Source organism: Chlorocebus sabaeus, chromosome 8 (genome assembly GCF_047675955.1).
Source record: "Chlorocebus sabaeus isolate Y175 chromosome 8, mChlSab1.0.hap1, whole genome shotgun sequence".
Taxonomy (NCBI): Eukaryota; Metazoa; Chordata; class Mammalia; order Primates; family Cercopithecidae; genus Chlorocebus; species Chlorocebus sabaeus.
In genome coordinates this window covers 54,869,032-54,888,314 of record NC_132911.1, presented here as the reverse complement: position 1 = coordinate 54,888,314, position 19,283 = coordinate 54,869,032, and the positions used below count along the sequence as shown (strand labels likewise).

At 32.6% G+C, this 19,283-nt stretch overlaps 1 protein-coding gene across 4 annotated transcripts in view; it reads right to left on the bottom strand.

Annotated features, from left to right (window-relative positions):
* The window catches only part of SNTG1 (syntrophin gamma 1), a 906,932-nt gene that overhangs the window by 14,335 nt on the left and 873,314 nt on the right, over positions 1 to 19,283 (bottom strand). The gene's annotated exons all lie outside the window — the stretch shown is intronic.

The following is a 19,283-nucleotide window of genomic DNA, read 5'->3' as shown; positions in this document are numbered from 1 at the left end:
CCCCGTCGATCAATAACTCTTGAGTCCTCTGAACACCACTGAGAGCCAACTAAGTCACCGTCTACATTTGCATACGTTTCCCACAGTAAAATGGTCATGCAACATTCAATAGATCATTAAACCACAACTGAAGTAAGTCTTCTAGAATGTGAGGACAAAAAAATATTAAACTGCTGGAAACTTACATTTTGTAAATCTCTTGCTTAATAGTATTATCATGTTTCCATTATGGCTCTTGATTTCAAGATAGGTTTCTTTTTCATTTCTACTGTGATTGTCATCCCTTCTTTAAGGCCAGATTTAACTCTAATATTCTTCATGCCCTTGCAGTCATTAGAGAAAAACAAATCTCTCCATCATTATTCATAGGTTTGTCTATTGCAAAAGCCATTATGGTCAGATTTATTTATGTCATTATTGTGTAAGTGAATATGTTTCCTGGTTTGACATCTCCTTTATGTGTCATTCATCTTTTTGCTGCAGCAAACTTAGGGAGATATAGTTCACATACTATGATACTCACCTGTTTAAACCATGCAATTCAGTGGATTTTATAATATTCACAGTTGTACAACTATCATCATCAAATTTTAGAACATTTTTATTGCTCCAAAAATATATCCTGTACCCAGTACAAGTCACTCGTCATTTCCTCTCTCTTCAGCTTCTGATAAGCATTATTATTATTATTTTTTGTCTTTCTATTGGTTTGCTTTTTGTGGACATCTCATATAATTAACATCATACATATAAGATATTTGCTATTGTCTGCATTCACTTGACACACTATTTTCAAGGTGCACCCATGTTGTAGCACAGATAGTTCTTCTTTTCTCTTCATTGATGAATATTTCCTGATGGGGACATATCTCTTCCTTTCCATCCACACCTGTTGAACATTTGGGTTGTTTCTACTTTTGATATTTTTGTGAATAATGCTGCTGTGAATATCTGTGTACAGTTTCTTTTTTGTGTGTTTGGGAATATCTTCTATTTGCTCTTGAATATACCTAGAAGTGGAATTGCTGGGTCACATGACAACTTCAACTTGCACTTTTTCAGAAAACGTTGAACTTTTGTCTAAATGAGTTACCACATTTTACATTCTCACTAGCAAAAGATGAGCGCTCCAATTTCTCTACATCCTCACTAATCATCATTATTGTCTAGTTTCTTCTTTTTAAACAATTATAGCCATCCTATAGAATGAGAAGCTGTATTTTACTGTGGTTTTGATTTGCATTTTGATGACTAATGATTTGAGCCTCATTTCTTGTGCTTATTGGCAATTTGAATATCTTCTCTGGAAAAATGTCAGTTCGAATCCTTTGTCAATTTTTATTTGGGGTATTTATGTTTCTATTTCAAATTCTAAAAATCTTTTATATATTTGCATACAGTCTCCTTAACAGATAAATGATTTGAAAATGTTTCTGCCAATCTGTAAGTTGTATTTCACCTTTTTTATAGTATTACTCAGCAGAAGTGCTTTAAATTTTGAAAAAGTCCAATTTGTCTATTTTTTCCCCTTTGATTCTTGTGCTTTTCCCCTTTGATACTTGTGCTTTTGGTGTGAAATGTAAGCACAATTGTCAAACCCAAGGTTACAAAAATTTAATCCCATGTTTTCTTCAAATAGGTTTACAGTTTTAGCTCTTAGATATATTTCCATGTTTCATTTTTAAGTTTTTTTTTTTTTTTTTTTTTTAAATGGTGTGAGGAAAGGACCCAACTTAACTTTTTGGATTAGATGACCAGCACTGTTTATTGAAAAACCTGTTCCTTTCCACATTCTATTGTGTTAAAAAGCATGGCAGAAGACAGTTAACAATAAGTAAGGTTCATTTCTAGACTCTCAATTGTATTTCAGTGTTCTATATGTCCATTCTTATGACAATACCACAAAGCCATGGTGACCATACCCTTGTAGTGTTCTGAAATATGGAAGTGTGGGTCCTTTCCAACTTATTTGCCAAGATTATTTTGGCTATACTGGATTTCATATACATTCAAGATCAGCTTGTCCATTTCTGAATAAAAGGTAGTTGGCATTTTAATGGAGATTTCTTAAATCTACATATTAATTTTGGAATATTTTCATATTAAAAATATAAAGTCTTCTAATTTATGCACATGGGATGTAGCTCCCCTTATTTAAATCTTCTTGAAATTCTTTCCATGTTTTGTAGTTTTCAGTACACAATATTTCCACCTTTTTTGTTAAACATATTCCTTAGAATTTTTTTGATGCTACTATGATTTTTTTTCTTAATTTTAGCTACTCTAATCCACTGCTATCATATAAAAATACATCTGATTTTTGTGCATTGGGATTATATGCTACAACCTTGCAGAAGTCATTTACTAGTTAGCACTAACAGTTTTCTTAGTGAATTCGTGAACATTTTTTATATTTAAGTTTGTATCATCTAGCCTTGACTAGAAATTCCAACACAAGGTTGATGAAAGAGGAGAGAGCATACATCATTTTCTTATTCCTGATTGTAGGGGGAACACATACATTCTTTCTATACTTAGTTGTCCTCAATATACTTGTTATGAAATGGTATTTTTTTCTTATTTTTGAATCCATTACAATGATTATGTATTTTTGTCCTTTATTCAATTAATATGGTATATTGCATTATTGATTTTAAGATACATATATATATCATACATTCCAGAATATATACCAAGTGATCATGGTGTATAATAATTTTTGATTGTTGCTGGATTTGGTTTGCAAGAATTGTGTTAAAGATTGCTTCATCTACTCCCATTAGAGATATTGGTCTATGGCTTTCTTCTCATCTGATGGTTTTGGTTTTGCTATGAAGCTAATTTGAACCTCAAATAAGTAGGGGAGTGTTTCCTCTTTTTCTGTATTTTGAAAATATTGTGAAAGATTGGTAATAATTGTTTTTTCATTGTTTAGTGGAGTTCATCAGACAAATCTCTTGATTTGGGGCTTTTTCTTGTGGCAGGTGTTTTAAAAATACCATTTCAATATATTTCCTTCTTTTAGTTATATTCTAATTATTTATTTCTCTTTGGGTCAGTTTCATTGGTTGGTGTTATTCTTGGAGTTTACACACTTCAATTAATTATGTAAATGTTTAGCAATTATTTATAGTTATGTTTTTCTTTTTAATATCTAAAATATACTTTCTTTTATTTCTGATTTTAAAAAAATTGAACCTTCTCTCTCACTGGTTATCTAGTTAAAGTTTTGTCATTCTTGCTAACCTTTTAAAAATCTAAATTTGAAGTTTTCTAATTTCCTTAATTGTTTATGTATTCTCTTTTTATTTCTGGTCTAAATTTATAATTGTTCTCCTTCCTGCTTGCTTTGTGTTTACTTTGCTCTTTTCTCTAGTTTCTGATTGAGAAAGATTAGATATTTAAGTTTTTTATTATTTAATACAATATTTGAAGTTAAAATTTTTCTCTAAACAAACTATAGCTGCATAGCATAAGTTTTAGGATGATGACATTTCATTGTTATTTATCTCCCAATAATTTATAATTTCACTGTGATTTTCCTTTTGACCCATTGGTTATTTAGGAATTTGTTTTTAGTATCCTCATGTTTGTATATGTTTCAATTGTTCTTTTGTTATTCATTTCTAATTGTATTCCACTGTGTTCATAGAACATAATTTGTATTATTTTAACTGTTTTAAATGTAGTGAGGCTTGATTTATAACCTGACATATACGTGGTCTTAGATAATGTTGCTTGTATTCTGGTTAAAAATGTGTGTTCTTCTGTAATAGGGTGGAGAGTCTAAACAGGTCAGCATGTCTGGTTGTTTACCATGCTGACCAAGTCAATATCCTGTTACTTTTCTGCCTCATTGTTCTATCCACTAGTTAAAATGGTGTATTGAAGTCTATAACTAACTGGTGGTAGTTTCCATTTTCTCTTTGATTTCACCTCATTTGTTCCATAAATTTTGGAACTCTGTCGTTATCATCAAATATGCTTATAATTGTTATATCTCCTTGGAAAACTGATTCATTTTTCACTAAAAAATGCCCTTTTTAGTATCTCGAAACAATTTTTGACTTAAAACCTTTTGTGTAAAATTACTATAGTTACTCAAGTTCTTTTCTCATTATTGTATGCAAGATATATGTTTTTGTATCCTTCTATTTGCAACCTACATGTGTGTTTAGCTGTAAAGTTTGGATAATTCTACTTCTAAGAAGATGGAGTAGACATATCTGTCCCATTTACTCCCACTAAGTAGGACTGAATTCTTTGCATGTTATATGTAAAACAAACATAAGGAAACTTTAAAGGTAAATATTAGTGAGATAAATCCACCCACCTTACTCAGGGTGGGATCAGTGAAAGCTTACTGGGGAACTGGATCTCCTACTCTTTTACAGTAGCTGTGAAGAGCCCACTGTTCACCTCCCAATGGAGGTAAAGTAGTAAACCTGAAATTCTACGACTACCTGGCAAGAGCAACATGGCACTCTCCCTTACCTTGATAAAGCTGTATCAATGGAAATTAGATAAAACATAATGTTTAAGTAAGATTTGGAATCTCATAACTAAATAACAAAAATGTTTAATTCCAATAGAAGATCACTCATCATACCACGAACCAGTGAAAACTCAAATTGAATGGAAAAAAATTCAAAAGACGCCAACAGTGAGATGACATAGATTTTAGAATCTGTTGACAAATATTTTAAAGTAGTCGCAAAATTGTTCCAATAAGTGATTATCACCATGCTTACAACAAATGAAAGTGTAGAAAGTCTCAGAAAAGAAACAGAAATTCTAGGAAGAAATAAAAGACATAAAAAAGAATAAAATAAAAATTTTAGAACTGATAAATATAATAAAAGAAATAAAAAAAGAATAGATGGCTCAACAGCAGAAAGAAGAGAACAGAAGAATCAGTGAACTGGATAAAAGAATTGTGAAAATTAACCAGTTAGAATAAACGGTATAAGAAAGATTGAAAAAAGGAAAGACTATTCAATGAACTGTGAGACTAAAACAAATATATATATGTACTATTCATGTTTTCAGAGTCCAAAAAATGAGGAGAAAAATTAAGGAACTGCAAAATATTGAAAGAAATTATAGGGGAAAATTCATTGAAATTGGTGAAAGACTAAATTCTTTAGATTTAAGAGACTAAGTGAAACACAAAGAGGATAAACTCAAAGAAATCCTTGCCAACACACATCATAGTCAACTTCTGAAAACTAGACAGCAAAAAGTCTTGAGAGCAGCAAGAGAGAAATAAAACCTTACCTATAGGAGAACACAAGTCAAATGACAGAGAATTTCTCATCAGAAATCATACAGTCAGAAGGAAGTGGCACAAGATTTTTCAACTGCTGAAAGAAAACAACTGTCAATCCTGAATCCTATATCCAGCAAAACAGTGTTTCAGAAATCAAGGGAAAATGAAGACATTCTCAGCTAAAGATAAACAAAGTAAACTTATAATAAGACCTATCCTAAAAACATGGCTTAAAAAGGACAAAAAGAGAAAATAATTAAAGAAGCTATCTTGGAACTTAGGAAGAAAGAAAGAATATGGTAAGAAAAGTGATCCATAAATATCTTATTTCTGCTTTTGTGTTTTCTAATTTATACTTGGGTATTGAAACAAAAATTGTAACATTGTCTGATTTGGTTCTTATTATATGTAAATAAAATATTTTAAAATATTATATAAAGAACAGTATAAAATATGAAATATAAAACATAATATATTTATATATTATAAATATAAACTATATTTATAATAAATATTATATGTTAATATATGCTTAAATATAATATATAAATATTATAAACTATAATATTTATATATTATAAAATGTAAAATATAAAGTAGGTAAAGAGACTTATAATATGTTAAAGTTTCTACTCCTAACTGATAAGATGTTGATTTCACTAGAATATGAAGATATATACAAAATGTAACCCTGAGAGTAACCACTAAGAACAGTATATGTTAAAGTATACTCAAAAACGCTGTGGATGAAATTGATTTCTAAAACAATATGTTCAAAAAAGGCACATGAAGGTAGAAAAATTAAAACAGAAAAATGGAAAAAAAGAACAAAATTCAAATATATAATGATAAATATGTCAGCACATCAATAATTAAAATGAAAGTAAATTATCTAAATACACCAATCAATACACAGAGATTGGCAGAATAGATTAAAAAACATGACCCAAATATATGCTATCTACAAGCTCACTTTAAATATAATGATACAGTTATATTTAAAGTAAAAGACTGATAAAAGATATATCATGCATATTTTTATGAAGAAAAGTGACTACTGGCTCTATTAGCATTAGATGAGCTAAACTTCAAAGTAAAGAAAATTATGGGACAAAATAAGACAAATTAATTAATAATAAAAGTATAAATCTATAAGAAAAACATATCAACTCTAAATATGTATGCATTAAATAACTTAGATGCAAACTATGTATGCATCAAATAACTTAGATGCAAACTATGTAAAGCAGAAACTGATAGAATTGAAAGGTGAAATAGATAAATACACAATTACATCGAAGACTTCAACATCCTCTTAACAATTGGTAAAGAGTAAAACAGAACGTCAGCAGGAATATAGAAGAATTACAAAACACCATCAAATGATAAGATCAAACTAACATTTTTAGAACTTTTGGACAACACAAATAGAATATACATTATTTGCAAGTTTCTGTAGAAACTTGACCATACTGGGGGCATAAAACAAATCTCAATACATTTAAAATAATTAAATCATATAAGGTGTGTTTTCTGACCACAGAAGAATCAGTAACAGAAAGCAAACAAAAACAATTTCTGACACTTGAAAATGAAGTCACAGAATTATAAATAATCCATTACATACAAAAAAGTCTCAAAAAAATAAAAAAATACATTGAACTGAATAACAATGAAAACAAAACAGGGTCAGGGTGCAGCTGTTCTGCTTTGACTGTTTCACTGGCAATACCTTGATTGTAGTCATATATGTACTAGAGTACTTTTCAATTAAAAAATTTAAACTATTTCTCATGAGAGCATTATACAGTTAAATCATTTAAGGAAATTTATTATGTTAATCTCTGCCTTCAGTTGGAATGTTTAATATATTTGCTTTTAATGCAATTATAGATATGGTGACATTTATATTCACTTTATATCATAAATTTTTATTTTTATTCCTTTAATTTTCCATTACTGTTTTTATTTTGGGTGTTATACCACTATAAATGTACATGTGTATATGTATATACTTTCATATAAATTATATATAAATATATACTATATAGATATAATTTTAATTCTCCTATTTTTATCATTAGTTATTTTATTAGTTATTTGGAGGGATATAATAATATTTTAAATATTCTAGTTCAGAATAATGACAGTATCAATAGTGCTCAAAAATTTGCTTCCATAAAACTCTGTTCCCCCCACTTCTTTGTGTTATTATTGTCATACACTTTACATCTTTATACATTACAAGCTGAAAGACACAGTGATATAATTATCATTTTATGAATTTTTCTTTTAAATCAGTTAGAAGTATAACACCAATAAAAATGCATTTATACTGTCACTTATATTGAATTATGTATTACCTTTAACAGTGTTTTTATTATTTCTAAGTGTGTATTCAAGTTATTATCTAAAAATTATTTTCTGTAGTGTATATTTACTAGCGGCAAATGTTCTTCTTCTTTTTTTTATATGTAATAATGATTTAATTCTCCTCCACTTTGGAAGGTGAGTTTCGCTGAATAAGAACCTCTTAAATGACACCCTTTTTGTTTCAGCACTTAAATGTGTTATTCTATTACCTTCTAACTTTCACAGCTTACTATAAAAAATGAGCTGTTATTCTTATTAATGATTCTTTGCATGTTGTGAGTCATTTTTCTTTTGCTGTTTTCAAGATTCTTTGGCCTTTTGCTGGTCAACCATGATAATTGTTCGTCTTTGTTTTTATTCTACATGGAGTTCATTGAGCTCTTCAAATATGTATAGTAATATTAAATTTGAGAAGTTTTCAGCTGTTATTTCTTAAAATATTGTTTCTATCCCTGTCTCTCCTTGTTTTCTTGGTATTCCCTTTACATATATGATAGTATAACTTACGAGGCCATAGAGACTTCTGAGACTCTGCTATTTTTCTTCTTTTATGTTTTTGTTATTCCTTAGACTGGATAATCTCAGTTGCCCTATTGACATTGAGATATAGTGAACTCTTAATATTCTCTTAATCTTTCTTCATAAACTCAAATATTTTGTTCAGTTCATCTAAGAATTTTTAAAATTTCAGTAATTGTACTTTTCAACTGAAGAATTTTATTTGATTCTTTTCATTACTTCTATCTTTCCTAACATTTTCTATTTGGTCAAACATTCATTCTTTGGGCATAGCTTTGTTTAGACCACTTAATATATTTGTAATTCGCAATTTAAACTATTTTACTAGTAAGTGCCCCAGATGGTTTTCCTCAGAGAAAGCTTCTATTGAGTCTATTTCCTTACAGAAAAGCCACAATTTTGAGAATTTTTTCAATGTCACATAATTTTTGTTTAAAACTGGTAATTCAAATAATATTCTTGGAAATCAGATACTCATTCTTCCCAAGAGTCTGATGCTGTTGCAGTTTGTTGTTGTTGTTTTCCTATCTGTTTCACTGATAGGAAACAGATTATTTTTGTCTATTTAGCTTCTTGGTCGTCTATTGTTTTGATCAATATTTCTGTAAATTACTAGAAGCAAAGCCTTACAACTTTTCCATGGGGCTCTGTGTGTGTCTTGTGGCACTTCTTTAGTGCTCCGGCATTGTGCAACTCTTTCTAAGTCTTTACTTTCTTCTTGCACAGATTTTTAAGGTCAGCCAGAACGGAGAGTTTAGGGCATCTTTTCTCGTCATGCGCACCTGGCACATTCATGCGCTCTTCCAGGTTCTCAGGAATGTATTGGAGTTTCTAAAAGTCCCTCATTGGAATCTCATTCCTCAGATCTTAAGTTTTACACCAGCGTCTTTCTTGCCACAACTGGTATTGCCAATTCAAGTAGGTGTAATCTTAAACAACTACCGTTGATTGTTAAATACTGAGGTTAGTAATCTTTCCAATGAGAAAGGTCTGAGTAAGGTCAAGTAATGACAAGGTCTGTGTCTTAGTCTGTTTGTGTTGCTATAACAGAATATCTGAGGCTGGGTAACTTATAGAAAAAAAGAGATTTATTTGGCTCATTACTCTGGTGACTGAAAAGTCCAAGATGGGAAAGCTGCATCTGGTGAAGGTTTCAGGCTGTTTCACCTCAAGTCAGAAAGTGAAAGTGGAGTGGGCATGTGCAAAGAGATCACATGTTGAGAAAGGAAGCAAGACAGAGAAACTGAGGAAGCCAGACTTTTTAACAACCCACTCCAGTGGGAAATAAGGCATTTCCACAAGAGTAAGATCTCACCCACCTTTGCAGCAGGGAATTAATTTATTTATGGAGGAATCTACCCCCACGACCTGAACAGTTCCCTTTAGGCCCCACATTCCAACACTGCCATATTGGGGATCAAATTTTGACATGAGTTTAAGAGGAACAAACCATATTCAAAGTGAAGCATTTCACCTCTGCCCCCATAAAACTCATGTTCTTCTTACAATGCTAAATACAATCATTCCCTCCAAATAGTCCTAAAAGTCTTAACTTTTCCAACATCAGCTTGAAAGCCCAAAGTTCAAATTCTCCTTTGAGACTCAGGGCAAGTTCCTTGTAGTTATGAAACTGTGAAATCAAGAGCAAGACATTTATTTCCAAGATAAAATGGTATAACAGATATTTAGTCGATATTCCTATTCTAAAAGGGAAAACTAGACAAAAAGAAATAAATGACAGGCCCTATATTAAGTCCGAAACACAGCAGGGCAGACAGTAAATCTTAAGGCTCCTGGATAATTTTCTTTGTCTCCATATCTCACACCCTGTGTACATGGGTGTGAAGGGTGTGTTCTAAAGTCTCGGCAGTTCATCTTCCATGGTTTTGTTGAGTGTCGCACATGTGTCTGCCCTCATAGATTGAAGTCTGGTGCCTGTAGTTTTCCTCAGTGGGCATTACACGGTGTTGGTGGCTCTATAATTCTGAGGTCTTGATGGTGACCCCAGTAGCTCCCCTAGGCTTTGTGCTGGTGAGGACTTGGTAGAGCTCTAACTCCATATTTCCACTCAGCATTGCCCTATGGGAGGTTCTCTGTGGTGGCTCTATCCTGTGACTAGTCTCTGCCTGGGCCTGCAGTTTTTTCTATACACCCTTTGAAATCTCAATCAATAAAGCCTTGTTTCCATAGCTCTCACATTCTGCAGGCCTGTAGAATCAACACCATGTGGATGCCAATGTTTACTGTTTGTGCCTTTCAAAGCAGAGTCCTGAGCCTTACTTGGGGTCACTTGAGCCATGGCTGCTCTTCATGTGGAGAGCAGCATCCTGAGGCATCACAGGACTTCAGCAGCCTAGGTCTGTCCCCAAAACCCATTCTGTCCTCCTAGGCCTCTCAACCTGTGATGAAACTGGCCTCAAAGATATTTGAAATGCCTTTAGGGATTTTCTCCATTATTTTGATTATTAGCACTGGGTTTCCTTTCAGCTATGCTAATCTCTTTAGCAACTACTACTCACTGGACCCAACACTCAGCACCCTTTCCAAACATGCCTTTTCTTTTTATATAACCAGTCTGCAATTTTTTTAAATCCTTACAGTCTGCTTTCCTCTTAACGATAAATTGCACATTTAGGTCATGTCTTTGCTCTTAAATCTTACTGCATGCAGTTAAATGCAACCATGCAGTTGCCTGAATGCTTTACTACCTGAAGTTTTCTTCTGACAAACATTAATCACTCTTAAGTTTGACCTTCCACAAAATACTAGGGAATCGACATAATGCAGTCAGGTTCTTTGCAAGGGTATAATAGGCATATCTTCTACTGTTTATATTTCTAATGGCATTTTGGTTCTGACCACATAATGAATCTCTAAGAAGTTCCAAATTTTCCCTCATCTTTTTGTCTTCTTCTGAGTCCTCACCAGAATCACCCTAAGGATCTCATTCACAGCAATACAGGCTTTTTCTAGTCTCCTCCAAATTTTTCCAGACACCAGCCATTACCCAATTCCAGTGCCACTTCCACATTTTCAGTTATCTGTAGAGCAACACCCTACTCTGCATGCCAATTTTCTTAGTCCATTTGTGTTGCTATAACAGCATACTTGAGATTGGATAATTTATCTTTCAAAAAAGCAGTTTCTTTGTCTCTGATTATGGTGGCTGGAAAGTTCAAGGTGGGGTAGCCACATCTGGTGACCACTTCAGGTTGCTTAACCTCATGGTAGAAAGTGGAAGTGAAGTGGGACTATGCAAAGAGACCACATTGTAGAGAGGAAGTAAGAGAGACAAACTTGTGAAGCCAGACTTGTTTTAACAACCAGTTCTCATGGGAATTAATCCATTTCCCTCTAGAATGAGAATCCACCCATTCTCACAAGAAGGCATTATTTACCACCATGACTCAGACACTTACCAATAGGCCCCACCTCCCCACACTGTCACATTGATAATCAAATTTCAACATGAGTTTCAGAGGGGACAAGCCATATTAAAACCATAGCAGCCTGCAAATTGATTTCTCTAGGGAGCTTCCAGATAGGTCAGATGATTATGATTTTCTTGGGATTGTGCTTTTTTAGAATCTGCAAGCCCAGTCCATATCCTTCAGTGGGTTCTGAGGTACTGGGTCTTATAGCTAGCTACCATGTTTTCTAGGATGCATATTTTCAAGGCCACAGTGGTTGTCTGGACAGGGTAGTAGGAAGCTCTCCATTCTTACCAAAACTTGAAGTTTGTTTTGTTTTTAAGAAATGCTGTATGGTTACTCCAAACATTTATTTCACAATTCTGAATAACATTGTTTCTGATAATTATGAATATTTTCTCATTGCCTTTCCAGAAGAGTGGAATTTCAGAAGTCCTTAATGTGCCATTCTGAAAATCCAGGCCACATTCACTTTTGATTTCTAAAATGCCTAAGGCACAGTAATTTGCAAAATGTTTATGGTCTGTAAGTATCAATTAATTTGCATTCCAGTGTTTATAGGTATATATCAGAATCCAACCTATTGTTTTGATCCTTTACTCTCTTCCTCTACTTTATGGGTTTCCAAGGACTATAACCTGTACTCTTTGTGATTTGGGTTATTGGTTTATTATGTATCTCAATCTTCTGATCCCTATTACTGAGTTTGGCAAATAAAAATAGAAACTTATTATATTGCCTATCTCTGCTAAACTGCTTGCTTCAAAATATTTTATGTTCTTTTAGGATCTTGATGTAATAGAACAATGTTTAATAAAATTTTGCTTTATTTCTTTCAAATTAATGTAAATAAAATAAGATATTTGTATCTCTTATATCATGTTTACACTGATCTTCTTGTATTAAATTATTTGGTGAATATAAATATGTCAGCCAATATCTTGATACCTGTGTCCATAAATGTTAAGGTGACATGACAACTGCAGTTAAGAAGCTTACTTGGGGCATGGAGAGACCTAAATTTATACAGTTAGTCTTACTTCATTGTGCAAATAATTATAAATAGACATATGTATAGCTTCAGGATAATTCTGTTTTTCCAGTTGAAATGCAGTTTATTATTTCTAACCTTAAATGTTTTCATGATGATGGTGTTTTTTGCTACAATTACCTATGAGAACATAATACAGTACTTGGTTACTACACTCTGTGTTTTGTTACTTTACCTCCTGGGAAATTGCTTCCAGAAGGTCTTCAACTTTAAACTTCTGATTTTGAAAATGTTCTTAAATAGGTCACTTAACTAAAAATTTATGTACAATTCTTCTCTTCGTAAATGATTACTTTTGACAAAAAGGAAAAAACAAAATGTTGCATACCATAGGCATGTTCCCTTTGACAGCTACTACTTTGGAGGCAGTTAATAGATTTGTTTCATCTATAAGATGTTAATGTAAATTTTACAGTCTACCATGAGAGACAAAATGTAGTAGAGATTTCTCTACAAATGGGTAGAGAAATTCACTATTATGATGGAGAGTAGGAGATTTGAAAAATATATGCAAGGAGAAAAAATATATCTATGAAAAATAAAAATAATTCAGAATCCTCAGTGATTCCCAGGAGTTTAAAATCTCTTCTAAGGGAGAGAGAGACACTATCTTGTCCAGATATCTTCTTTACCACACATTCCTGTTCTCAATTCAATCATTAGTTTGAAATAAAATTTCACATGAAATAAGCTATTATGGAAGTTATACATAAACACACACCTGCACAAATATGCGTTGTTTTTGCCCTAACTTATTTCTATCTACTTCAGCCTATTTTACAGCATGAAGCACTCCAAACACAAATTTTTGCAAGACCTGTGCTATGAAGCAGATGCTCTATCTCAACCTCGTTTGTCTTCTCTGTAGTCTAAACAGGCAGTGCCTTGTACAGCTGGAAGTGAGAGGAAAAGGGATCTTGGAATTTTAGAAAACCTTTGGTTTCAGATACCAGAGGGAGTCAGAGATTGTGGAAAGCCAGACAGACTGAAAGCTGATCCTTTATTTACAAGACAGAAAGAGAGCCTCGATCCCAAATACCTACCCAGTCTTGTGAATATTAAAAGACCTTACTTATAAGACTCAAGTGCCAAACAGGGATTCATTTAGATTACCGGCCTTCCTCTTCTGAAATGCAAACAACAACACATCATGAATTCTTCAGTCAAGAGCTTTGAAAAACTGAGCATCCAAAGTGTTCCATCAATCGTGTTATGTACTCAGTCCTTACGTTCAAATAAGAAACTTTTTTTTCCCCTCTGGAGTAACCCTTTAAGGTAGGTGCTTTAATGCACAATTTACAATGAGAAAATGAAGATTTATAGAGACTAGCCAGAAAGTAGTATTAATGGGAGTCAATCCTCAATTTCTGACTTGAATTTCACTAATACTTAATATATTTGAAAATTTCTCTTATGATGTTGTAGTACCTGAGATGGTGGTAACTTGGGGCAAGGAGATGTTTGGGGAAAAAGAGCCTCCGAAGATCAACTCTATTTAAAAATCTTTCCAAGTTCTGCACTGTTCCATTAAATAGAGAAGCAAATTTCTTTTCCCTTCTCTTATGTACTGTACAAAATGCACTACCATGACTTTCAGCTCTCAAACTCAGTACCTTAGATGAATATGCTGTGTACACTAGTTTAGGAAATATTTTAACATTATTTCCATAAGGAGAATTATCATGAAACTCAATGAATAAAGCTACATTAATGCATGTAGAACACAGCAGGTTTTGAAATCAGGGGATTATCTCACCACGTTAAGTCCAATTATAATTGAAGAAAAAATGCATATATAAAAACATATAATATTAGACGTAGTAAATAGAAATATTTTGACTCCGAATATTTAGTTATAAACAACTGTGAGAATATATCAGTAATCCTAGATGTATTAGTGTCTATATGAATATCATATATAGAAACAACTTTTAAGTTTTCAGTAGCAATAAAATAAGCTTTTGTAACTTGTCAAAAAAAAAAAAAAAAAAAAAAAAACCTATATTACTGCTCAAGGCTTCAGCTGAGAACCACTCCCCTGTTCCACTAGGGAAGCTCTGAGAAATTTAATGAGGCTTTGGAAAACAGATGGGAAATTTATTAAGCTTTTTGAGTAATGAAGTAAGAATTTATGAATTTTTGCTAAAAGAGGAAGAAAGTATAAACGGCTTTTTTATTATGACATTAGTCTTATATATATCAATAACAACAACAGTAAAAAGATAAAGCAAAGTTCTCTCAATTCCTGTGTAAACCCACACGACTTTCTTCAGTATTTCCGATGCTTTCTCACAAACAAGGAATTAAGCACTATTTAGAATGTTTAATGTTATAATACATATGGCAGCTCAAGCAATAATGTTCCCCAAAGGAACCATTTTTTTCTTGTTAAATAAGCCCTGGTTAGTATGTATTTGCCCGGGTATTTGTACATGAATTGTTAAATTAATGCATGTTTTATTGAAAATATTTCCCTATTATCACATATGGTAAGTTCTAAGTCCATTCTGAACCATTTTCACCACTGCTTAGATAATTTTCAAAAGGAAGGAAACATTGTAACAGCCTCCACATTTAACCACATTTTCAGACCCATATTTCACACCTTGACTCACCTTTTCTTTTTTACTTGATGAAATAGAATCTCTTCATTTATTAATAATTTATTTCTTTTGGGTTATAGTCTTTTATTGACATTAATAACTTCAAAAATATATCATATCCAGATGGTGATTTTAAAATGCAGCACTTTATTAAATATGTTATATCCTATAATTTTTCAAAGATTTGCAAATTACTTGTCATACTGTTGGAATTCTTGGATTCATGGGAGGACATGTGGGCAGCAGATAAGTAAAATCTCCCAATAAGCTTCTGTAAACAACTTCAACTGGTTTTGGCATTGTTAATAAATTGGTATATTCTCTTGCCATCAATATATTTGAGATGGGGACACATGAAGACAAGGTGGTAAATATTATTTGTTTCTACCCCAAAATAAAGTTTTGTTTTCTGTAGAAATATGTGTAAAGTATAATCTTAAGTCCCTCTAAAACAAGTCTGGTCTCATAATGAAGTCTTAAATACTCAAACATTCCATTTATAATATGTTCTGATGAAAGTTTTACATGCAAATAGCTATTAAGCTATATAAAATCAAGTGAAAATGATAGCCTTCAATTATTATTCCCAAATCAGCAGTAAGCAAAGCAAAAAAGAATTTCCATCATAAGTCACATAAAACTTTGAAATACTCTAAGAAACCATCTTAGTAACAGTACTTTTAGACATCACTCACAGTTACTTATTTGCTTACCTATCTAAAGTCTGATAAAGAGCAAGAAATATAAAATTTGACTTTGATTAATGAATGTTGTTTAATATTTTCAGGATGAAAAATGTTCTATTGGACGATATCTAATGGGGTAAGGGTGGTATGGAGACAACCAACTTCTTGTTATGCAGACAGTGGCCTCCACCAGAACAAACTGTCCTGGGTTTCCAATCTCTCCTTCAATAGAATCTACTGCAACTCATAATCTAATAGCGATTTACAGGTATTTTCTATTTAACATTTGAGGTTTGAAATAACAGTTTAAAAATTAAATTGGGTTAAATTATCTTAAGCCATGTAAATTCCTCAGTATTGTTTACTCATATAAAATCGACTCTTATTTAAGTCATATTTGTGTAAAAATAAGGTGAAATCTAGGTGTTGCATTGTAGAAAACATTATTTTACAAAATAAGCCTACATAACAATGTTTCTACATGTTAAGAATTATCCCTCCAGACTACTCAGCAGTTACACCAAGAGCCACATCAAAATTATACTTCCATTGTCAACTTTTAAAATATTTTGTGTCACTATTCATTTGGGTTATGAAGATTGAGAAATTAACAATCAGAGTAATCCAAGTAAGTCAAATATTTTTTCTTTTAAAAAATGGCATTAACAGTTTAAAAATAAACATAGTACTATGTTGGAGATAGAATAGATGTACTTTTCCCTATTCCTCTTCCTAAGTATCATCACAAACCTTGGACAACATAAATAAAATAAATGTAAGGACACCCTGAAAGAGAGAGGAGAGGCAGGCAGATGGAGAACCTAGAGACCCTGGGACCCTCACAACACATAACGATGAGTTCTCTGGGTTTGCCTCTTTGTGTCATATCCCCCAAACAAGACATTGGAGAGGCTAGAAACCCAGAAATACCAGTGGATGCAGACCAATAACCCAAGAAAGGCCTATTCCTTCTAGCCACATGACCTGAGAGGGGTAGTCTATCAAGACAGAAACTGTTATACAATAATTGATATTCTTTAGCCAAATACTACAGAAAAGTAGTGGCCCTATACCCACTCATGTCTGTAAAGGCCTAGCAATAAGCTTGGGCATTTTTTCCCCTCAAATACTGATCATTTCTTACTGTAGTCTAACAAAACATTGTACCTTTTGACCAAAATCTCTCCATTCCCCCTATTCTCCAGTCTTTGTAAATACTACTTCTCTTCTGAGAGTTCCATGGTTTAGATTCTACATATAAGTGGGAACATGCAGTATTTGTCTTTCTGTGTCTGGCTGACTTTATTTAGCATAATGACCCCCAGATTCTTCTATGACATAACGTCCTTCTTTTTTAAGGTTGAATATTATTCCATTATATACAAATATGCCATATTTTCTTTATCCATTTATCAGTTGATGTGCTGGCTATTGTGAGTGTAGCAGCAATTAACATGGAATTAACATGGAAAGTCAGCCAGAAATAAAGTCTGGCTGACTTTATTTAGCATAATGACCCCCAGATTCTTCTATGACATAATGTCCTTCTTTTTTAAGGTTGAATATTATTCTGTTATGTACAAATATACCATATTTTCTTTATCCATTTATCAGTTGATGTGCTGACTATTGTGAGTGTAGCAACAATTAACATGGAATTGCAGATATCTCTTAAATATACTTATTTCAAATCATTTGCATATATACTCAGAAATGGAATTGCTGGCTCTACAGAGTGGTGGTTCTATTTTCAGTTTTTAGAGAAAGCTCTTCACAGTTTTCAACACGGCTTGTATAAATTTACATTGCCACCAACAGTATACAGGGGTTCCCTTTTCTCTACACTTTTGTCAACACTTATCTTTCACCATTTTAATAATAGCCATTTGATAGATATGAGGTGATATCTCATTGAGTTTCTAATTTTCCTAAGGATTATTGATGTTAAGCATTGCTTCACAGATTCACATGTACATAAATGTTGGCCATTATTATGTCTTCTTTTGAGAAATGTCTCAAAATGAGTCCTTTGCCCGTTTTTAATGGGTTGTTTGTTTTGTACTTTGAAGTTGTTTTAGTTCCTTATATATTTTGATTACTAACCCCTTACCACATGTACAGCTTACAAACATTTCTCCCATGGTATAAGTCGCCTCGTCACTCTGTTCATTTCCTTTGCTCTGCAGAAGTTTTAGAGTTTGATATAATCCTGTTTGCTTATTTTTTGTTGTTGTTGCTGTTGTTGCCTGAGCTTGTGGAGGCAAATCTAAAAAATCATTGCCCAGATCAAAGTCATATAATCTGTTCTGAGTTGTTTTTATATATGGTGTTAGATAAGAACCCAATTTCATTTTCCTCAACATGAAAATTCCATTTTCTTGTCACCCTGTTATTAGAGATTGTTCTTTTCCCATTTTGTATTCCTGGGGCCATTGTAAAAATCAATTGATCATAATCACACAGGTTCTTTTCTGGCCTCTCTGTTTTGTTTCATTGGTCAGTGTCTCTATTTTTTATCAGTGTTCTGCTGTTTTAATTCCTATACCTATGTAATACAGTTTGAAGTCAGGTTATGTGGTATCTCCAGCTTTATTCTTTTGGCTCAAGATTGCCCTGGTTATTTGTCTGTGTGTGTGTGTGTGTGTTTGTGTGTGTGTGTGTGTGTGTTTCTGTATTAATTTTAGAGCTTATCTCTAAAAAAGTAAAATTGAAATTTTGGTAAAAAATTTAATGACTCTATTAATCTTTTGGGGGTAATATAGACATTTTGACAACATTAATTTTTCCAATCCCTGAACACAGAATTATCTTTCACACTTTTCTCTTAAAAGCACATGCATGTGTGCGCACACGCGCACACACACACACACACACAATAAAGGCAACCTTGAGCCAAAAGACTGAAGCTGGAGACACCACACTACCTGACTTCAAACTGTATTTCAAAGTTAGGAATTAAAACAGTATAATACTAATAAAAATAGACACATCAACCAATAAAACAATAGAGATGCCAGAAGAGAATCTATGCAATTCTGGGTTGTTTCCATATATTTGTGTCTTCCTCAATTTCCTTACCAAAATTATGTAGTATATGATATAGAATATGAAAAAAATGAAATCATATAGAGTATGTTCTCTGGAATCAGACTAAAAATCAATTCCAGAAAGATAAATCCCTGAATACTTAGAAACTAAACACTCCCTTTCTAAAACTCCAAGTATCAGGAGCTTCAGGTTTCCAGTTCAATGTGTAAGAACCTAGAAGTTGCTACCTCATCCTAGCAACAAGTAAAAAGCCAAAGGAACTGAAAAACCAACAACTCTCCTCATCTCTACTGGGGAAAACCA